Genomic DNA, 19,032 nt, shown 5'->3' with positions numbered 1-19,032 from the left:
GGGACACACACGTGCACCGAGTCGCCACTCCAACGGCGCAGGACGCAGGCGCCCAGGGGTCCACAGGCGCTCCGTGCTAGGCCTTGTGGGGCAGCTGGAGGGAGGGAATGGGGAGAGCGGAGGGGGCATCAAAGGGAACGGGGCGTGGGGAGGGGAGAGATGGGGAGAGCATATAGTTACCATGGGAAAACTGGTAATTTACATTTTTAAAATCAGTTTTTGAGATAGGATTCACATACCATAAAATTCACCTTTGGAAAATGTAACTTCAGTGGCATTTAGTACATCCACAAGATTGTGCAACCACCACCATTAATCTAACCCATCGCATTTTCATCACCCCAAAGAGAAGCCCCCTAAACCATCGGCAATCGCTCCTCATTCCCTCCTCTCTCCAGCCCCTGGCAACCACTCATCTGCCTTCTGTCTCTATGGATTTGCCTTTTCTCAACATTTCATACACATGAACTAGTACAACATGTGACCTATGTGCCTGGCTCCTTTCACTCAGCATAACGTTATCCAAGTTCACCCACGTGGTAGCGTGTGCCAGTCCTTCATTCCTTTTTATGGCTGCATAACATTCTATTGATGGATCTACCACACTCGTTTATCCATTCCTCAGTTCACGGACATTCGGGGTGTTGCCACCGGTAATTCACGTGTCTTGAGAGTTGATTTTGCGCCAGGCAGCACCAGGAGGAGTCACTCACCCCATTTCACAGATGAGGAGACAGGCTTGGAGAGCGTCAAGAATTTGCCCAAGACGAAGAGCTCGCTAGTGCGAGAGCCGGGGTTTCAACTCAGGCAGGCAGACCGCAGAGGTAACAAGATTCACAGGCTACAACACGAGAAAGGTACAAAAGGGGATTCCACGGATAGTCACCCTTTTCCCCGAGTTTTCAGTCACCCATTTCCCTCCTCTTAGAGACATCTACTCTGGCCACGCTGGGGATCCTTCCAGAGAAATTACTTACACCCCAACATGGAAGTAGCACAATTTACTGACTAATCTGTCCCATCGATTGGAAGTGTCACTTTTATGGTATACTAAAATCTTTTATGTATTTGAATTACTCTTTTCAGAACTGGCCTGGCTTTTTTGCCTATCTTTAATATTTGCCATTTCTCTAGAAGTCTTTTTATCCTCTTACTCAGTTTCAAAAATTTCCTCCTTTCCTTCTTTCCCTTAAGGCATCATCCACTACATTCGTTCACTCTGGTATTATTTGTAGTGTCGTCTTCAGATGGGACAAACTACCTGGCGTCCTCAAAAGATAAATTCAAGAGAAAAAAAGAAAAAGAAAGCAAGACCAGACATGAAGGGAGAACTTATAGATTAAGTAAGCCTTCAGAGACCTGACAATCAAATGCAAAGCGTGGACCTAATTCAGATCTAACTCAAACCCTTACAAACAATGTTTATGACACGTAGGAGACATCTGCGAATTTGAGGGCTGACTGGATATTTAATGTCACTAATCTTAAGGAATAAAAGTCTTATATTTTCAATATACCTACCAAAAACGTACAGGTGAAATTATACGATTTCTAGGATGTGCCTCAAAATGCTATGGAATGGGGGAAACAGGTAAGGGTACAGAAGAATCACGACAGCCATCAGCTGAGCTGATAGACATTAAAGCCGGATGCGTTCGTGGGCGGACGATGAACAACGCAGCATTGTGTCTGCTTCTGCATGTTTAAAATCTCTGAGAATTGTTTAAAAACAAGAAGACACTCTGGAAAACGTTTTGGCGCTTTCGCCAAGGGTAAACATAGAACTCCCGTATGATCCAACAACTCCACTCCTACCTATACATCTAAAAGAACTGAAAGGAGGGAACTGAACAAACATTTGTACACAATATTCACAGCAGCATGAGTCACAACAGGCAAAAGCCGGAAGCAACCCAAGTGTCCAGCCACAGACGAGCAGATAAATAAAACGTGGTACATACACACGATGGAATGCTATTCAGCCATGAACAGGACTGACTTTTTGCTGCATGCTACAACACGGATGAACCTTGAAAACATTATGTTCAGTGAAATAAGCCAGACACACCAGGACAAATATTGTATGATTCTGCTTATATGAGGTACCTAGAATAGACAAATTCAGAGAGACGGGAAGTAGAATAGATGCGACTAGAGGCTGGGGGAAGGGAGATGGCGCTGTCATTGTCTAAAGCTTACAGGGCTTTTGTTGAAGACGATGAAAAGATTTTGGTTCCAGACAGTGGAGATGGCTGCACCACCTCGTGAATGCACTTAATGCCACTGAACTGGGCACCCATGAATGGTTAAAATGGTCAATATCATTTATGTGTACTTTACCACAATCAAAAAAAAGAGGAATAAGTGAGTTCAAATTTCAATTCCTCCTTCTCTGCGCCTCAGTTTCACCATCTATAAAATGATTAATTGTAATCGTCCATCCTCGGAGCTTAGTGCAGGGTAAGCACCCAGGAGGAAACACGAGTACCACTACCACAGCATCAGCAAAGGATTCTTGTGAGGATCAACTAGGTTGGTGTACGTGAAAGCATGTCTTAACCGGAAGCTGCTAGGCAGGCATACCTCCTTGTACTGTGCCTCGCAGATTTTTTTGCATTTTTTACAAGACCCTCCATCAGCAAAAAAACTACAACGCGCCGAAGGCTCAGAGGACCGTCACCTGTTTTGAGCAATAAACTATTTTTTAATTAAGGTACGTACACTGTTTTTGTAGACATAATGCTACGGCACACTTACCAGACTACAGTCTAGTGGAAACGTAACTTTTATATGCACCGGGAAACCCAAAACATCCTGTGACTCGCTTTATCGCGGTGGTCTGGAACAGAACCCGCAATATCTCCGAGGTCTGCCTGTACAGATCTTAACAAACATTGGGTCTTATGGTTTCCCAGGGCCGTGGAACTGGTCAGAAGAAGGATAATGCTTTCCAACCGATATGCCACATGGGCCAACAGAACATACGGCTTCCTCTATTCTATCAAGAGATATTATTAGGAAAAGAAAGCATCAAACTTAGAGAACTGTCTTTTACCAAGATGTTGACACACGCCCAGACAACTGCTCAACATCAGTGCTCAAGACATAACGGATATTCCTTTCTTTCCTTTTAGGCCACTACTTTTCTTACTAAAAGTTTACTTTATTTTCAAAAGATAGAACATGGAAGCTTATGGAATTTCTCAAGCACATACGGAGCCTCCTGCCAAATACTACAGTTCAGTTCACGTCTTTAATCTCATTTTGAGGCAGCGATTCGAAATGCGTGAGGAAGGACACCACTTGGTTCCCTTTTTCCACTATTACCCACGAAAGGAGGACAGGACCGTGACTACTGAGTTACGATGATTATTACACTATTAGGACGAAGAAGGGGCTTTTCAACTCAGGGTTCCATTTACCTCTGCTTTACAACAGCGGTGAGTGTAGCTTCAAACAATCGTCAGTCCAAGTTCTTCACTCCGTTCTTGGATTTTGCTAAAAAGATTCAAGGGAGAAGGAAAGTTCTCCCGGAGCAAGACTGCCTTCCAAACTCTGTCAGAGAGAAGGAAATAAGAAAGAAGACACGTGTGCTTGAAACCCATCCTCACGTTTCCCATTGATTCAAGCCCTGTGATGCTAAGATACAATGAGACTCAAAGGAAGTTTCCACTCTTCTGGAAATCACAAGCTGTATTACAATCCTTTCTTCCAGAGATGAGAGGGAAGAAAAGAAGCTCCCTTCTACACATTTATTTCTGTGTCTGTCTGTTTCACGTGGGGCTCCTAACCAGACTGTCGATATAGGCGAGAAAACTGTTCACAGTCATATAAGCCTTAGCACCTAACTCCATTTCACAAACAAACACAAAGGATTGATTGATTTATGCAGTTTTTGCAGTTTTCAGGTCTACTGAATTTTCCAGAATAGTAATCACCCCATGGACCAACCTGTACTTTGTTCTCTTTGGAAACCTACTAAGTGCCGTTCCCTATCACGGAAACTCTACCACTGAGGCAACACAGCCCACCTAGATCAGTCTGTGTCCGCAGTATTTGCGTTCACGGCACAAGTAACCCCCTATTGCTTTATTGTTACTCAAGTCACGCCCAAATACTCACATACGGAAATGTAAATACATATTACTTTATTCTAAACTACTTTGTTTCATTTCTTCTTTCTATTGTAGTTAGAGCATTACGTTGACTTTTCGCTCTCAAAATTACGTACGGAAGCAGGTTGCACCTATCTACGAATTTCACTGCAGGAGAGTAAAGGGGTACAGCACACAAACTATTTGCTATAAAATGGGAAAATGGAGCGAGACAGGGTTGAGGACCAGAGTTCCACAGGGTGAATGCAGATTTCCGAAAGAAGACTGAATTAACTTTTGCTTTCCTTTGTCAAAGGAACTCTGAAAGCAATGAAACGAGTCCCAGGCATCTGCTGTCCAACTGGGACACAGTCTTGCCACCTATTCAAACGCTTCTTGGGAGCCCAATTTTTTTGTGTGTGAGCCTGTCTCCCCGCGTAGAAAGAAGACTCCTCGAAAATGGAAATCACAGACCACACAGCAGGTCCCCGTGTGGGCATTTTGCCGCTCCCCTTCTTCAACCCCACCTACTAACCACCTACACTCCCCTTCTGCCTGTTTCCCCATCTTGAAAACACATACAAGGCAGCAAAACAGAGCAAAGGTCTCCACAAACAAGGCCTAACTGAAACGAGACGTGGCCGGAACTTCTGCATCCCTGATAAGCCAGCCCAGTCCTGAACGCTGAGGGGTCATCGGTACGTACACGTTGACTGAAGTAGTTTCAATTCAATTCTTTCACTTCGCAGTTTAGTTTCCGTCCTCACACAACTGATGCCATCAAATGCAGTCAGTGCCGAAGTTCCAGTTCAAATTTTAAAAGGACACTTGATGGAAAAGGGCCTGTGAACTTCACTTAATGCTAGGAGTCCCAGGGAAAAGGAATATTTGAGCTGACTTCTCTAGGATGACGTAGGATTAACTGAGGTTAACTCAGTGTATCTGAAGCATGGAAAGTGCGGGCACGAGGGGCACAAGATGGGGCTGGAGAAGCGGAGAGGATTCTCCACCACGCGGACTCTTCAAGGCCAGGGTCGAGAGTGGGTTTTCATTCTTAAAACAACCTTGCTGAGTGATGTTTCTGAGCAACGTTCCAACTTGCCTATTAAAAAGATTTCCTGTGTGAAGAATGGATTGGAAGGAGACGAGAGGAGACACACGGACACTAGTTACGACCCGAAACGCAAAAGGTCAGGCAAGTTCTGTATGAGCATGCTTGAGGGAAAGAAGGTGACAGATTCCAAGATACTCAGGAGATAAAAACGAAGGGGACTTCACGAGGTAGGAGACGGAGGAAAAGGAAGGTCTCAAGGAATAAAAAAGCCTTCACCGCACAAAGGAGCAAAGTCTCACAAGGCATCATTTCAACGTGTAGAGCAAGACGTCTCATTTCATTCGAGACCTGTTAGGAAGCAACGGATGCCCTCTGTGATTGCTGGAAACAATATAACCAACGTTTCTGGCGGCAAGTTCTGCGACGCTGGAGCTGGAGCTGGAGCTGGAGCTGGAGCGTTTTCTCACTCAGACTTAGCGCTGATTACTCACACGCTCCGTGCCAAAACAACACAGCTGGAGGGACTGAGCGGGACTCCACTGGGGCAATCAAGGGGAGTCCCCAACACTGACAGTCGGCAGTCCCTCTGCACTCTACCCGGGCAGCGATGGCCAGAGCCTCGCTTTTAAAAGGATGGGGAGAAATCAGAACATCACACACCGGCCCACTCAGCTACAGCGGGCGGCGCAGCCGGAGGGTCAATGCCTCCTAGCCAGGGGCCGACGGGCCAAGCGCGCGGCGGCGGCGGCAACAGTGACCGGCAGAGCCCACAGGAGACGAGGCCCAGGCCCAGGAGCCAAGAGCCGGCAGGGCCAGGCCCAGGGGACAAGACGTATTACCTTTCGGGGATGTGGTTTCCGCCCCGCCTCCTGGACGTGCCAAGTCTGGAAAAGACGCGCCCCTGGCCCCGGCCGCCGCGGGCGTGATGCCATCGGCTCACGTGGGCCCCAACAGGCCCACCACCCAACGCCAACAGCGCCAAAGCCGCCACTCCAGCGCCCTCGCTGCCGGAAAAACAGCCCGGCCCGCAAGCGCCCGCGCAGCAGCCCGCTCGGCGCCCAGCAGCCTTCCAACCGCGCATGCGCCACCGCCCGTCCCCAGGACGTCACCGCGCCGGAGGCCTGAGATGCTCCGCTAGGAAACAGGACTCTGCTGGCTACGGCGCCCTCTCTCGCCGCAGGCCGCTAGCACAGCTCATGCAGACGGGGGCGTGTACGCCATCGCCTGCAGATTTCCAGCAGTCCAGGACCGGGAAGGAACAGTCAAGTCCCACTCCCCCAGTTCCTTGTGTGGTTCTTCCAGATATCTTCCAAGAGCTCACATTCACACATCGTATACTGTATACAAACGCTTCTTTCTACCTCTATGCATATCCTCTGTTTTACAGAAAAGCAGCGTACTATACCTAGTCTACAATATACCTCGGACAGTGCATTTCCCAGTCAATTGAGGCATACGTCCGTTCTATTCTTGTTAATGGCTTCATAGTATTCCAGTGATTATAAGTACCATAATTTACATAACCAGGACACTGTCCAGGGGCTTTTAGTTGTGTTCAGTTTCTTTGTCCTCTGTTAACAGACAGGCTGCAATGTAAACATCCTCATGCATGTAGACAACTATATCGCAAGTCCCAGAAGTAGAACTGCTGGAAAGAAGGATATGCAAACTGAAAATCTGGAAAAGTACTGTCGAATCACCCTCCAAACACACTGTAGCAACCTACACTCCCCACTTAGAGTGAAACTTGGATTGGCTTCCTATCCTGTGACAGGTATCACGCTAGAGCTTGACAGCATGTATTTACCTCTTAGAAAACTCCAAACGAGAACCGAGAGAGAGAAGAGTGCAGCTCAAAGCTACGATTTCCACACAGAATCAAGCACAGGGAGCTGTACCTGTGAGAAAAACTCTAAACTCTGCTACAAGTCGAACAGCAAACGACAGCATGTTCTACAGCAGGTCTGAAGGCAGAACAGGGCACTCAATTCCAGATTACACCGTAGGCGATCAGAACAGTGAGTGCTTTCTGTTATTTTTAGTTTTTAGTTTCTAATTTCTGAAAGTATCTTACCTACGCTGTCGGTAACCTTCACAACCATTTGACAACGGGGTGAACTGAGGGTCAGAAAGGTCCGCGGTCTGCAGTGAGTGAATGAATGAGTGAATGAATGAACGAAGCGGTAAAAAGATCACTCGCTTTAACATTTCTGGGACAGTCAGTGTCTAACCAAGTTCAAATCCACAAACATTTACTATTCGGAAAACCTCCGCAGAATTGAAAACGGGTCCATATTAGTGAATTGCTCTTTGGACAAAGTACGGACATAAGTCAGCACAGCACAGTTTGCAAACTTCCAATGAGGCACATTCAGACTTGGTGCTAAGTCACAAGATATTCCTTTGGACTCTATGTAAAAAAAAAAAAAAAAAAAAAATTATCCAATAGGCGTGAAGTGGCCGACAAGCAGGAAGGGTCCAAACATCTGCAGACGTTGACAACATACGAAATGTGACATACATCTATCAGAAGCTCAAAAAGCTCTATTGGTCCTGTGCTTCCGACTTGCCGAAAGACTCAAGCTTGGGGTGGAAACAGACTCAGAGGGAGATGCCACAAGAAAATCCAGACCCAGGCATAACAGGGTGTCCAGAAAGTAGGGGGAACCAGCAAAGAGTAGGCCCTTGGAGTGGAGTCAGTCCACCGTGAGGTAAAAGAATGCCTGGATAGGCATGCAGGACACTGGAATGCAAGATACAGGAGCAAGGGATATCTGGAGCACCCAAGAGCTACATAGTTGACACTAACAAAACCTACCAGTGTCCGGGAGGGCCCCACGTACCACGTAGGCTTTGAGGGATTCCAGTCCTTAATTAAATCCAAAAGTGACAACGGGGAGAGAAAGGAAGAGCCTCAGGGCTAGGTGGACGGGGTATGTGCCAGCAAGACAAGTCTCAGTTATCCCCACGGGTACAAAATGCAGGAAGTGGGTCTCTGGGAGAAGACAATTCCCTATCTATAAACAAAAGGCGTTAGGTCAGGGTAGGGCTTGATGCTAAGTTCCAGAGCCTTGGACTAAAGCTCTTTAGCTTCTTCCTCCTACAGTTAAGATTCTTGTAGAGCTTAGGATCATGCTGAGCCTGCAAGCTCAAGTTCAATGGCTATACCTATGGAGAGAACGTGCTTACAGAGGCTGGGAACCAGGGAAGGCCTAACTAAGACTTTGCCTAAATAGAACTGAACGTTGCAACTGAATGTTTTCATATGTCAATTATTTTACTACTACCAGAATTTGTCTTCCGACACTTCCCCCCATCTTACACCACCCACCCTAACCTGCAGTAGCTCTGGATTCCCTTGATTTCCACGGGAACGTAGAGAAAAGAGAGACCGGTCTGGCTTGCAGATATCTAGTCTATGTTCTTAGCCTCGTGTTATATACTAAGTCACGGAAGTAGGCTATCTGAGGTATGACGCCTAGGGAAAAAGACCTGAAGAACATTTATGAGCTCAAGCCATACCTCTACACTGCAACAGCCTTCACAATTTCTTCTCAGACAAGCATCCCTCACTATAACTCAAAAAATTCATGTCTCACAATAGGAAAACGAGGGGATTAATAAAATATCTTTGGAGGTCCCATCGAGGAGCTACCTTCCCTTGGGCTCTTGCCAACTTGTAGAACACACCTCCAATTCACTCACACAAGAACACTCCCCAGACGGGTCCACCTAGGCACACTAAACACTTACCTCCAAGGAAACGACGAAACCCATGGATTTCCTCCCCAAACCACTGCCTGCACATACGAATCATCGACCACTCAGGCCTCACTCACTGTCTCGCAGTCACAAGACTGGTCAGTGAGAACAATACCGACCAGGCGAACAAATACAGAGGCACCCAGGCCAGGTCGGGGGGACTGCAGACATCTGCTCCTCAGGTGTGGGTGCACAGTGTAACTCACCACAGGGCCTTTTCACCGACCGCTTTCTAAGTTTCTCCACAAAACCCATCAGGTCAAGTTAGCCCACGATGCTTCAAAACGCGCAATCGTCAGGGGAACAACATGCAATCTGTCTTCCAATTTTGGATTCCTTAAAAACGCGACCAGGAAAGACACATGGAGACAGAACCAGAGCATCTGAATCTGAAAACAATCTCCGCTCAACAAACATACCGATGCACGACGTAAATGACGTCACATGACATCAAGCAAAGGGAGAAAAAGATATTGAGGGTTATTCTCTTTCGTGTACAGAATTCACGGCAGTTGCAGGATCCCCTAGCTACGTTAATAAATACGTATTGAACTCTCTGTTCTGCTACTACAAAAGGAGGCCCACGTGTGGCAAGGTAGTTCTCAAGAAACCGAAAACTCCACAGGCACCTCTCTTTTCCTGTACCTTGCACCTTGCCTCTTCCCTACTCTCCACGAATCTCCTCTTCCTTCTCGAACTGTTTTCCTCTTCACTTTGCCCGGCCTTGCGCCCGAGCACGGCCGACAGAGAATCCCAGAGGCCCGACACTCTACAGTGCCTGTTCCCGAGAGGGAGGAGGCTACAGTAACTGCCACACTGGATACGCTTCGCTGAGAAGGAAAGGCCAAAGTACCTCGCATGCCTCTCCCGTATACGAGAGCCAGATGGCAGCAGGCCTCTGTGGCCCAAGGAGCCAGAGGTAGCAAATGATGGGAAAGAGAATTGCAACCAAAGGCTGCAAGAGGAAAGGCCTGCAATCAGCTGTGTCATCTAGCTCTCTGGTATTTGCTTCGAATGGGCAGAGTCCATTTTGAGAAGCACCAGGCACTGAAAAGAAGACCCCTGCTGCTGGAGGTGGACAGGAAGTAACGTCCAGGAGGGTAAGATGCAAGATCAAGGCCGGTGCCAGAGACAACGCCTACAACGAAGAACACAAAAAAGGAGAGCAGAAGAGAGATGCAAGTCCAACCTGGCCCGGCCCGGCCCGGCCCACCCCAAGGAAGGCAGGATTCAAGGAGAAGGAACTAAAAGAGAAGAGCCTTCAACCACATCATTCCCCACAAGGGGCACTCAACAAACCTCACCCTACTCTTGACCCAAGTTACACAAAGAGCTCCTGAATTCACCCTTCCTTTGCTCCTTAAAAGCAGCAGTAAGTTCACTACTTAGATCCACTCGTAAGATTTCAGAACAACTGGAACAGGTCCACCTAGATGTCCCTTGCCCTCCTCTCTAAGGATATCAATTAACTGTACATATAATAACAAATGGACAATATACATGAAAAAGTAGGAAGTGTAGAAGACAAACAACTATGAATTCATTCTACCAATGAACATCTGTAAGAAACGTTGAGCTATTTCCTGCCGGAAGAGCCCGGGGCAGCAAGACGATCGCATCTGTCTCGTGGGATGGCACCTCCCCAGACCTCAGCCACAGAGGTGCTGTTGGAGCTCTCCCACCACCCCCTCCACCCAATCCCGTCTTCTCGGGGGGAATCTGACCTCCCTATTGGCTATCTCCTACCTGCTTTGTGACATCATTCTCCCCCTAAACCTACCACCACCTGGTAGAATCTTGGGGTTTCCATGGAGTTGTCTGTAAATAAATTTGAATCCTCGCAAGTGACCAGTGTGACCAGTGGCCTTCGTACTGGACACATCGCTCTTTGGCTGCAGCCACTCAGACGTCCTCTAGTAGCATCTCTCTCATCCCCTGGATCTGCAGTTGATGCTTCCTCTTCTTCTCTGACCATGTCAGGTAAGGAAAGAAACCAGGAAATGGTTTTCATTATGTATTTTTGCCCCGATATTGACTAGCAGATTCAAAAATGGCAGAGAATAATGGGGGGAAAGTAGTGAACTAGGAACCTGGGGACGTAACTCCCGTCTTGACTTGGACACTTGCGAGCTGTGTGACTTTGGGCAAGTCCTTGGCTCTCTCACAAACGCTGTTTTCTCCTCATCTGTCACATCAGGATATCACAGCGCTTGTCCCCTCTGCTCCCTTTCTTCTCTGATGTTGAGTCTTAAAGGGCACCCACCTAGGCATGCAATCAGAGACCTCTGGAGAGTGTTTCCACAGCAACAGAGAGAAATCCTAGGTGATGCAGAAAACTAGCAATGTATACCGAGAGGTTTCACCTCTGATGGTCTCCCTCCACTGCCACTTCGACTGTACGATGTTACATTTAGGGCTGTTCAAAAAGCAATGTTCGCATGTTTTGGAGTTTTCTACCTGAACGAGCTGGAAAGAGAAAACGGGGAGAGAGGATGGAGAGGACTGGGCTATAGGGGAGGCAAGTATTCAAAGGTCAGGAGGTTGAGGACTGCTGTCATCAGCACAGGCCAACAGGAACCCAGAGGGGGAGAAACTGGAAGAAAGGGGAGGCAGAAGGACGAGGAGCTCGCAGGGAAAACGAGGGAGTTGGGCGTGGAATGTTGAAGGGAACCCACGATCTTAAATCAAAGCAGAAAGAGCACACAGTTGAAGTCTGCTCAGAGCAGGGTAAAGCCCAGTTGAGCAGAGCAGACGCTTACATTCACAGACTAGGACGGAGAGTAGGGGCAGAACAGGGAATCGCTAGGAAAAGCAGCTTCTCAGAAGAGTCCCCCTCACTTGTTCGTTTGTTTCTGCTGCCTCTCTGAACACCGATGGCACTTGTCAGTTTTGAATACGAACATTTTAGAGATGTTTTTAGACATGACGCTCCCTATCATCGAGACACTAATAAAAGTGGCTGTCCAGAGGCCGGGGCTAGGAGAATTTGCAGTTTTGATTCCATTCTCATTTTTAAACGATGTAGATGTTTTGCCTATTCAAAAGAAAATTGAAGCTTTGCTAAAAACTGATACCCCCTAACTTGAATCAGAAGCATTAATTCCTTTGTGTGACAAGCAGGTTCCAAGTCAAGGCTGCTTTTCATCTGGACGGCTGTTTTCTTCCTCACACGGAGAGCACACTGAGAAACAGCCGTCGTCTGCTTCTAGACCTTAGCTACCGAAGAAGAAAAAGAAAAAGTCAACTCCCACAACTATCTAAAACAGTTTTGTGGAGTCCTTTGGGTTTTCCTACATTCAATAATTTTTTAATTGGATTCTAGGGATGACGGTGTTTTTAGGCTTTGGGGATGACACCTTCCTGGATGTTGAAGGTGATTCTTATCGAGGTTTGCAGGGGCAATATGAAAACCTTCATGACACCTTTTAACTACCCTCTTCTGCTTCTATGCGGTTGGAGCACGAGAAACATACGTTTAATTGAAACGTCTATTTCTGCTAGGCTTAGTAGCTGGTACTTGCTGGGTCACAGTCAGAGAAATAAGAATGAGCACAATAATGGAATTCCTTTACACTTAGGATGTTGCTCTCTGCTTTGTACCAGCTCTTACCGAAACAGCTCTCTACGTATATTGTGGCTACCTATACGGTCTCCTTTATAGCACTTTGCTGCCTTTTTAAGCCATTTTTTACCGTTCGTTATGTCTTCTCTGTCTCTATGTGCTGCCTAGGAATTCATTCGAAATCACCTTCTACTGTGGGCTGTTGTTTTGGCAAGTAGTATTCACTACAATAGAGCCGGCGATATTCACTTTCATAATACTGCATGGATGGTACAGAACTTCATTTATTAGTAAACTTCTTAGGCTCTGATGCCTGCTACATGCCTCGGTTTTCCATCATACCTGTATATGTCTTTTTAGTCCTGTGATACACCTTTTTCATGATTTTTCTCTTTGTTTTTACAGAACTTACCATATCTTCCTCCATATTACACTTACGCAATATATCACTTTTATTCACGTATGAATTATTACCCTCATGATTATCGCTTTTCTTATTATAACTGCTCTACAGAAGAGTAAGCTGAAGTTCAGAGAGTTTAAATCACTTTTTTCTTTCAAAAAGCACTTTTTGAGACACTCACTCACAGGCAGTCATTTGGAGGTAGGAACAGAAACCAGGCTTGAAGAGGGTAAGAATGACCCGTGACATCTACCACCTGGACTCAGTAAGCTGTGAACTCCAGGTAACGTCTGAACTGCACAGGCAAAATGAGACCCTCAAGGTCAAAGTGTTACGTGACAGCTGCTCTGTCTTCCAAAGGACAAAGAAAATGCCTCTAGTAGAAGTTCGACTTCTCCCGGTTTCCGGTAGTGGAATGGTCAGAGCAGAGCCCTGGCAAGGAAGTCAGGATACTCAGGCTCTGTAACCTGGTAACGATGCTAAACAAAACGGGAGAACTTGAACGATTCGATCTGACCTCTCTGAGCCTCAGTTTCCTCACTCGTACAATGAGAATCTTAGAACAGAAGCCCCAAAATGCTTCCATTGGAGCAAAGAGTACACGAGTCGGGACTAGCGCAGGCTCAAGGGAAAGATGGGCAGGGAGAAGGTGCCTTCCAGCCTAGAGAACAAGGTGTGAACCGCACCACGTGGGGCTTCTGCACATCTCTGCCCAACCCGGGAGCACAGGCAGTGACACAGAATAGAACCAAACTGCTCCAGCACGTGCGACCGCCATAAACGGTTGGATTTGGGGTATCTCAGTGAGTATTGGTATATGAGAGGCTGTCTCATAGCAAGAACCTTAAGATAATGCTGTTCCTCTAGCATAGTGAGAGGTCATCAACCCCACTGATGTTTTCATCACCCTCTTGTTCCCTACAGAAAATTTCCAAAATCCACCTTTCCTTGGAACTCCCAACTCGCTGCAGCTCTCTCTTCCTGTGGTGAGCAATGCAGCTTCCCTAACGGGAAGTGCCTGCAGTTTCTCCAGAGTCTCTGCTCCAGCCGTCAGTTCGGCACGGCTGCTGCCATCAGCCTCGGCCACCTCTTTCCAGCCACTCATGGGGAGTGCCTACCTTTACCAACATTCTAGCACAACCATGTTGTCTGCAGTGACTGGCCAGAGCCACATCTCCACGTCAGCTGCTTCCTATCCAGGTCTCTGGCAGTGGGATATCACAGGAGGCACTGAGAAGGAGTCTTCTTCACTCGGAGACCTCACTGTGGCTCTCACTGACCAGGACACAGCTGTTTCTTCCATGTCCATGGCAGCCCGGTATGACAGAACACCTGATGCCAATAACGTGGTCCCTCTGTATCCATCACTTTCTGCCAGGCTCGTTCAGAGAACACCACCTCAGATTCCAAATCAGGCACACAGCCTGGCGCTTCCCTACCGGGAAGGAAGCCAGGTGTATTACTATACTCCCGGCACCCTGGGGCCTCTACTGTCTGGCCAACTCGGCCCCTGCCTGCCATCCTGTGGCTCCGTGTCCTACACAGGAGCTGGGGCCTCCGCCCCTCAACCAGAAATGGTGATGGTACTAAAGCAGGTTCAGCCCACAAATGTCCTACCACCAGCCTCCTCCTCTGGCATCTACTACGCTGCGTCTGCTCAACCCGTCACAGAAACAAGATTTCAAGGTGAGTACAGACAGCAGGAAGGGAGAGGAATGAGGTCCACATTCCAAAACAGGGTCAACTCGGCAGCTGGGAAGTGCTGAGTCCACAGACAGGGAGAATTGAAGTCCGGAGGCTTTCATAAGCACTACCCGCGCTCAGTACTACTCCCTACTTCAGACTCTACATAAGAACGCCCATTACTGGTGGGAAGGGGGGGACACTGTAACGGCCATCTACGCTACATGCGTTGAGAACACCAAGAGCACACCAAGCGACACCAGAAGCCTCACTGCACTAGCTGCTCAGTCCCCTGCACTATACCACGCTCAAATGGACTCCCTTCCCCGACCTACGGCTGTAGTCTCCTGGGAAGGCACTGGTGATAGCGCCGGGGTACCTTTCGCTCACCGCCTTCATTTACACCAGGAGTTGAGACCTCGTCTTCCCAGATCCTGTCCAAAGCAAACAGGCTAAGAATGCGCCCTTGCTGATGTATTTCAGCAGGAAGAGCTCCATTCCCTCTCCTAGTCCATGATGTGAAGTGTTCTTATTCTCTCAGGAAAGCGGAGAGAATTCTCTATAGGAGAATGCTAGCATTTGTAAAATGCTTCACAGTTTGAAAATCTCCTCTACTTTTTATTTGTCCGATAACAACCCTATGCAATACAAAGAAAACCAAGGAACAATGACATCAAATGATCACCAGTAAGAAACGGGACACTCGCCTCTTAATTCCCAGCACAGGACGCTGTCCATGACCCTTAAGAAGAGCGAGTAAAAATGTGCCCTGTCCGTTGTGGGAAGGTGCATGATTGCCGCCTTGGTGTCTAGGGGGAGCATCTCCCTTACCAGGGACTGACCTCTTCCCTCCTTCCTTTGCAGCGATGGAAACCTCCCTGGGCCTGGAGACTTCCCTGGGATTGCAACCCGCAAGCCAGACATTTTGTCTACAACAAACCCCAGAATTCCCCAAATCCTGCAGTAGCAGAAAGACCCAGCTACCGGAGGGGAACCCACCACCTGAGCTTGGGGACATTTCAATGAGGGCTCCAGACCAGAGTTCCAACAGTAACCTCCTGGCACTGTCTCCAGCTCCCAAGAAGTTGGAGGAGCTTACACCTAAGCTTGCAAAGCCTCCGGATGCCTACCAGATCCCAACGGAAAACCAAGATCCCCCACTACTCCCTTCAGAAATTCCTGATACGTACCAGCTCCTGGCCTGCACCGATCCCCTCGGCCAAGAGGACCAGCCTGCTTCTGAAAATGCTGATCTGGGAAAGAGCAGCCTGAGTCTCGAGGGCCAAGGGACACTGGAAGATGGCACTGAACCTGGCGGTGGCTTTGCAGACATCGCTACACTGGTGGGGGATATTCACCTTCCCCAGCTCTTCAATTCCTTGGAAGACCTTGATCCATCCAAAAGCCCCCAGGTGATCCAAGCCAAAGACACCAGAGCCATCGAGTGGATCCAGGTGCAGGAAAAGTCAAGTGTCACAAAGGCTGCCTCCGATCAAGCCAGGAAGAACAAACGTAAGGCCTCTGAGCCTATCGACGGTGCTCCCAAGGCCAGAATCCAGCCCAAGGACCCAGAGTGCCTGTCAGGGGGAGAAGTGGCTATTTGCAATGCTGCAGACAGCGACAGGGCTCCTGTGGACACGGCCAGCCATTCTAACAGCAAGCCTCAGAAGGCTGCATCCGGCAGGAGCAGCAAAACTAAGAGCCGTGGGCAGGAAAGGACCAAGAGGACCAGAGGAAACAACTCCAAGCAAGCTGAAGAGAGTGAGCTGCCAGGGAACAAAGTCAAGGCAGAAGAGAAGCCAACCCTGCCCAAGAGGAAGCGGAATCAACCCGAGCTGAGCCGAGAGACCTTCCAAAGGCCTCGAACCTCCCTAGGCATGCACTTGCTGGAGTCGGTGCAGGTGTTCCATGCTCTGGGCAGGAAGACTGATAAGAAAACTGGACTCTCTTCCTCCCGGGCCCTGGCAAACTGCAGCCACCCCAAAGACCCCCAGCCCGCCCCAGCTATCAAACCACGGCTGGATACCCCACGTGAGGGCCAAGGCCCTGAGGAAACTCAAGCCAAAGCCCAGGAACCAGAGGGCAGTGTCGCACAAGAGCGCCCACCTCCATCCCAGTCCGAGCTGCCACCTCCTGGGAAGGTCAAGTTGGTACCTTTGCCTTTTCTGACCGTGGACAGGCCTCAAGCTCGACCTGTTCCTCGGAGGCCGCCGGCTCTGGCCTCACATCGGCCCGCTGTGGCTGACCCTGCCCGGCCTGGTTCTACCCACTCAGCTCAACCGACTGCACTCAATTCAGCCCAGCCAGCTCCTGCATCTTTGACGGGTCCTGCCAGACCAGCTCGGCCAATTTCCACCAACCCCACCCGGCCTAGCGTCCCTCAGTCTGCTGCTGCCACGCCCGCACCCCACAAAACAGCATCTTGCACTTCTCTCCAGCGGGAGCCCGTTCCCACTCCTGTGACCAAGCTCCAGGACCCGCCCAGGCCTCAACCCCACTATCTGCTCCAAGACTTTAGCACGCAACGAATTCCATGGAGAAAACCCGACATCCCAGGGCCAGTGATATCAGAGCCCATCACAGCCGAACAGAGGCCAGAGCGGGAGGCCATGAAGAGGCAGGCTCAACAAGAGCGTGAGCAGGCTGCCAAATACACCTCTTTGGGGAAAGTGCAGTATTTCATTGAGAGGGAAAGAGAAATGGAAATTGCTGACTACTACGGCTACGCAAGATAAGGCTGCTAGGACTGGTGGTGCGACTTTGGGTAGCAGTCTTTGCTCCATAGATAGATAGGTAGAGATGTCTCTATTTACTTTGATAGATTTTAAAACTTAAGACATCAATACGTTAAAGTACTAGAATTGATAGATGAGTAATAAAGAAGCCTTTTGAGTTTGGAGATGCCGTCAACTGTGGTTCTTCTTTGGTGGTGGTGGGGATCCAAGGCTTCACGAGAAAAAAGAAGTGAACTTGGACGGGAGGATGAAGGAAAAGGGATACGAACTGAGGAAAGAGGCAGCAACTGGGTCCAGGGCTAGGAAGGCCAAAGGGGGGGGGGGGTTTCAGCAGCTGACAAAAAGCAGCAGGAGTGGGGGAAATGGCAGAAGTCAGAAGCAGGGTCTGACGTGAGGGTTAAAAGAAGAAAACCGGCATAGAGTTGAAGATGGCAGAAGATGAGTCTAGGTTGACCAGGAGAAATGTGACAAGTCTCTCAGGGAGGCTGGCCTTATGTCTCACCACCACCACATAGGTCGTTTAGAAAACAAGAGATTCCGGAGATCTCTCCAAAAGGTTTGGCTCGCCTCAGCCACGTGGGATTATGGCTGGGGCCGGTGAGTACAAATCATAGGGCAATCCACCAGAGGAAGGGCCAGGGCTCAGAGCGACCCTGGGGCCAGCTGACAACAGGGGCCTCCCCAAGGGAAGTGCTGCAACAGGAGGCCCACCCAGCTAACAGGGCTGGGATAGAAATCACCATTTCCTCAACACCTGCGCACCAGGCCCGCGAACGCACCACCTCACGTAACCTTTGCCACCACATGCAAGGCCAGGGTCACTGAGCCACTTCACCACTGAGGGTCAGCAGTGGGCTCAGCTCACACTGCACGCGAAGGAGCAAGGCCTCAAGCCGAGGGGCCTCTACGCCAGGGCAGTCCTCAGTACTGGCTAGCGCCTGTTGGGGACCCACCCGGCTTTCAGAGCACAGCATCCGGAGCTTACTGGTGGACGGCATCCAACTTCTGGAAGGGGCCTAGATTTTATTCTTCGATGTGCATCATTATAGTTCGCCTTCTGCACAGACTACGTCGTGTTCCCCGCCACAGCTCTAACTGCCATCCGTCATCGTACACAGCTGCCCCTTATCCCCCTTCCCCCTCCTCCCGCCCTTTTCCTTCTGCTAACCACCAGTCTGTTCTGTCTCTATGTGTTTGCTTGTTTACCTTCCACATACACGAGTGAAGTCACACGGTATCTGTCTTTCTCCAACTGACTCATCCCGCTTAGCGTAATACGCCCGAGGTCCATCCCTGCTGTCGCAAATGGCAAGATTTCCTCTTTTCTACGGCTAAGTACTATATTCCCTTGTGTATATCTCCCACAACTTCTTTATCTATTTGTCGGGCGATGGGCACTTAGGTTGTTTCCAAGTCTTGGCTGTTCTGAATAACGCTGCGATGAACACAGGGGTTCATATATCTTTTTGAATTAGCGCTTTTGTGTGCTTTGGATGAACACCCAGAAGTGGAATAGCTGGATCATACGGGGTAGTTCTATTGTTAACTTTTTGAAAAATCTTCATACGGTTTTCCACAGCGGCTGTACCAATTTACACTCCCACCAGCAGGGTACTAGGGTTCCCTTTGCACCACGTACTTCCAAGACCTGTTAATTCTTGTCTTTTTCTACTAGCCCTTCTGACCGGCCTGAGGTGGGTATCTCATTGTGCTTTTCATTTGTATTTTCCTAATAAGTA

At 48.8% G+C, this 19,032-nt stretch overlaps 1 pseudogene; it reads left to right on the top strand.

The window, feature by feature from the left end:
• The first annotated feature begins 10,744 nt into the window (after positions 1 to 10,744).
• LOC131403213 (uncharacterized protein C2orf78-like) lies at positions 10,745 to 17,490 on the top strand (annotated as a pseudogene).
• The last annotated feature ends 1,542 nt before the right edge of the window (positions 17,491 to 19,032 follow it).

The sequence above is a fragment of the Diceros bicornis genome, unplaced genomic scaffold (assembly GCF_020826845.1).
Source record: "Diceros bicornis minor isolate mBicDic1 unplaced genomic scaffold, mDicBic1.mat.cur scaffold_567_ctg1, whole genome shotgun sequence".
Taxonomy (NCBI): Eukaryota; Metazoa; Chordata; class Mammalia; order Perissodactyla; family Rhinocerotidae; genus Diceros; species Diceros bicornis.
This window is presented reverse-complemented; position numbering and strand designations above follow the sequence as displayed.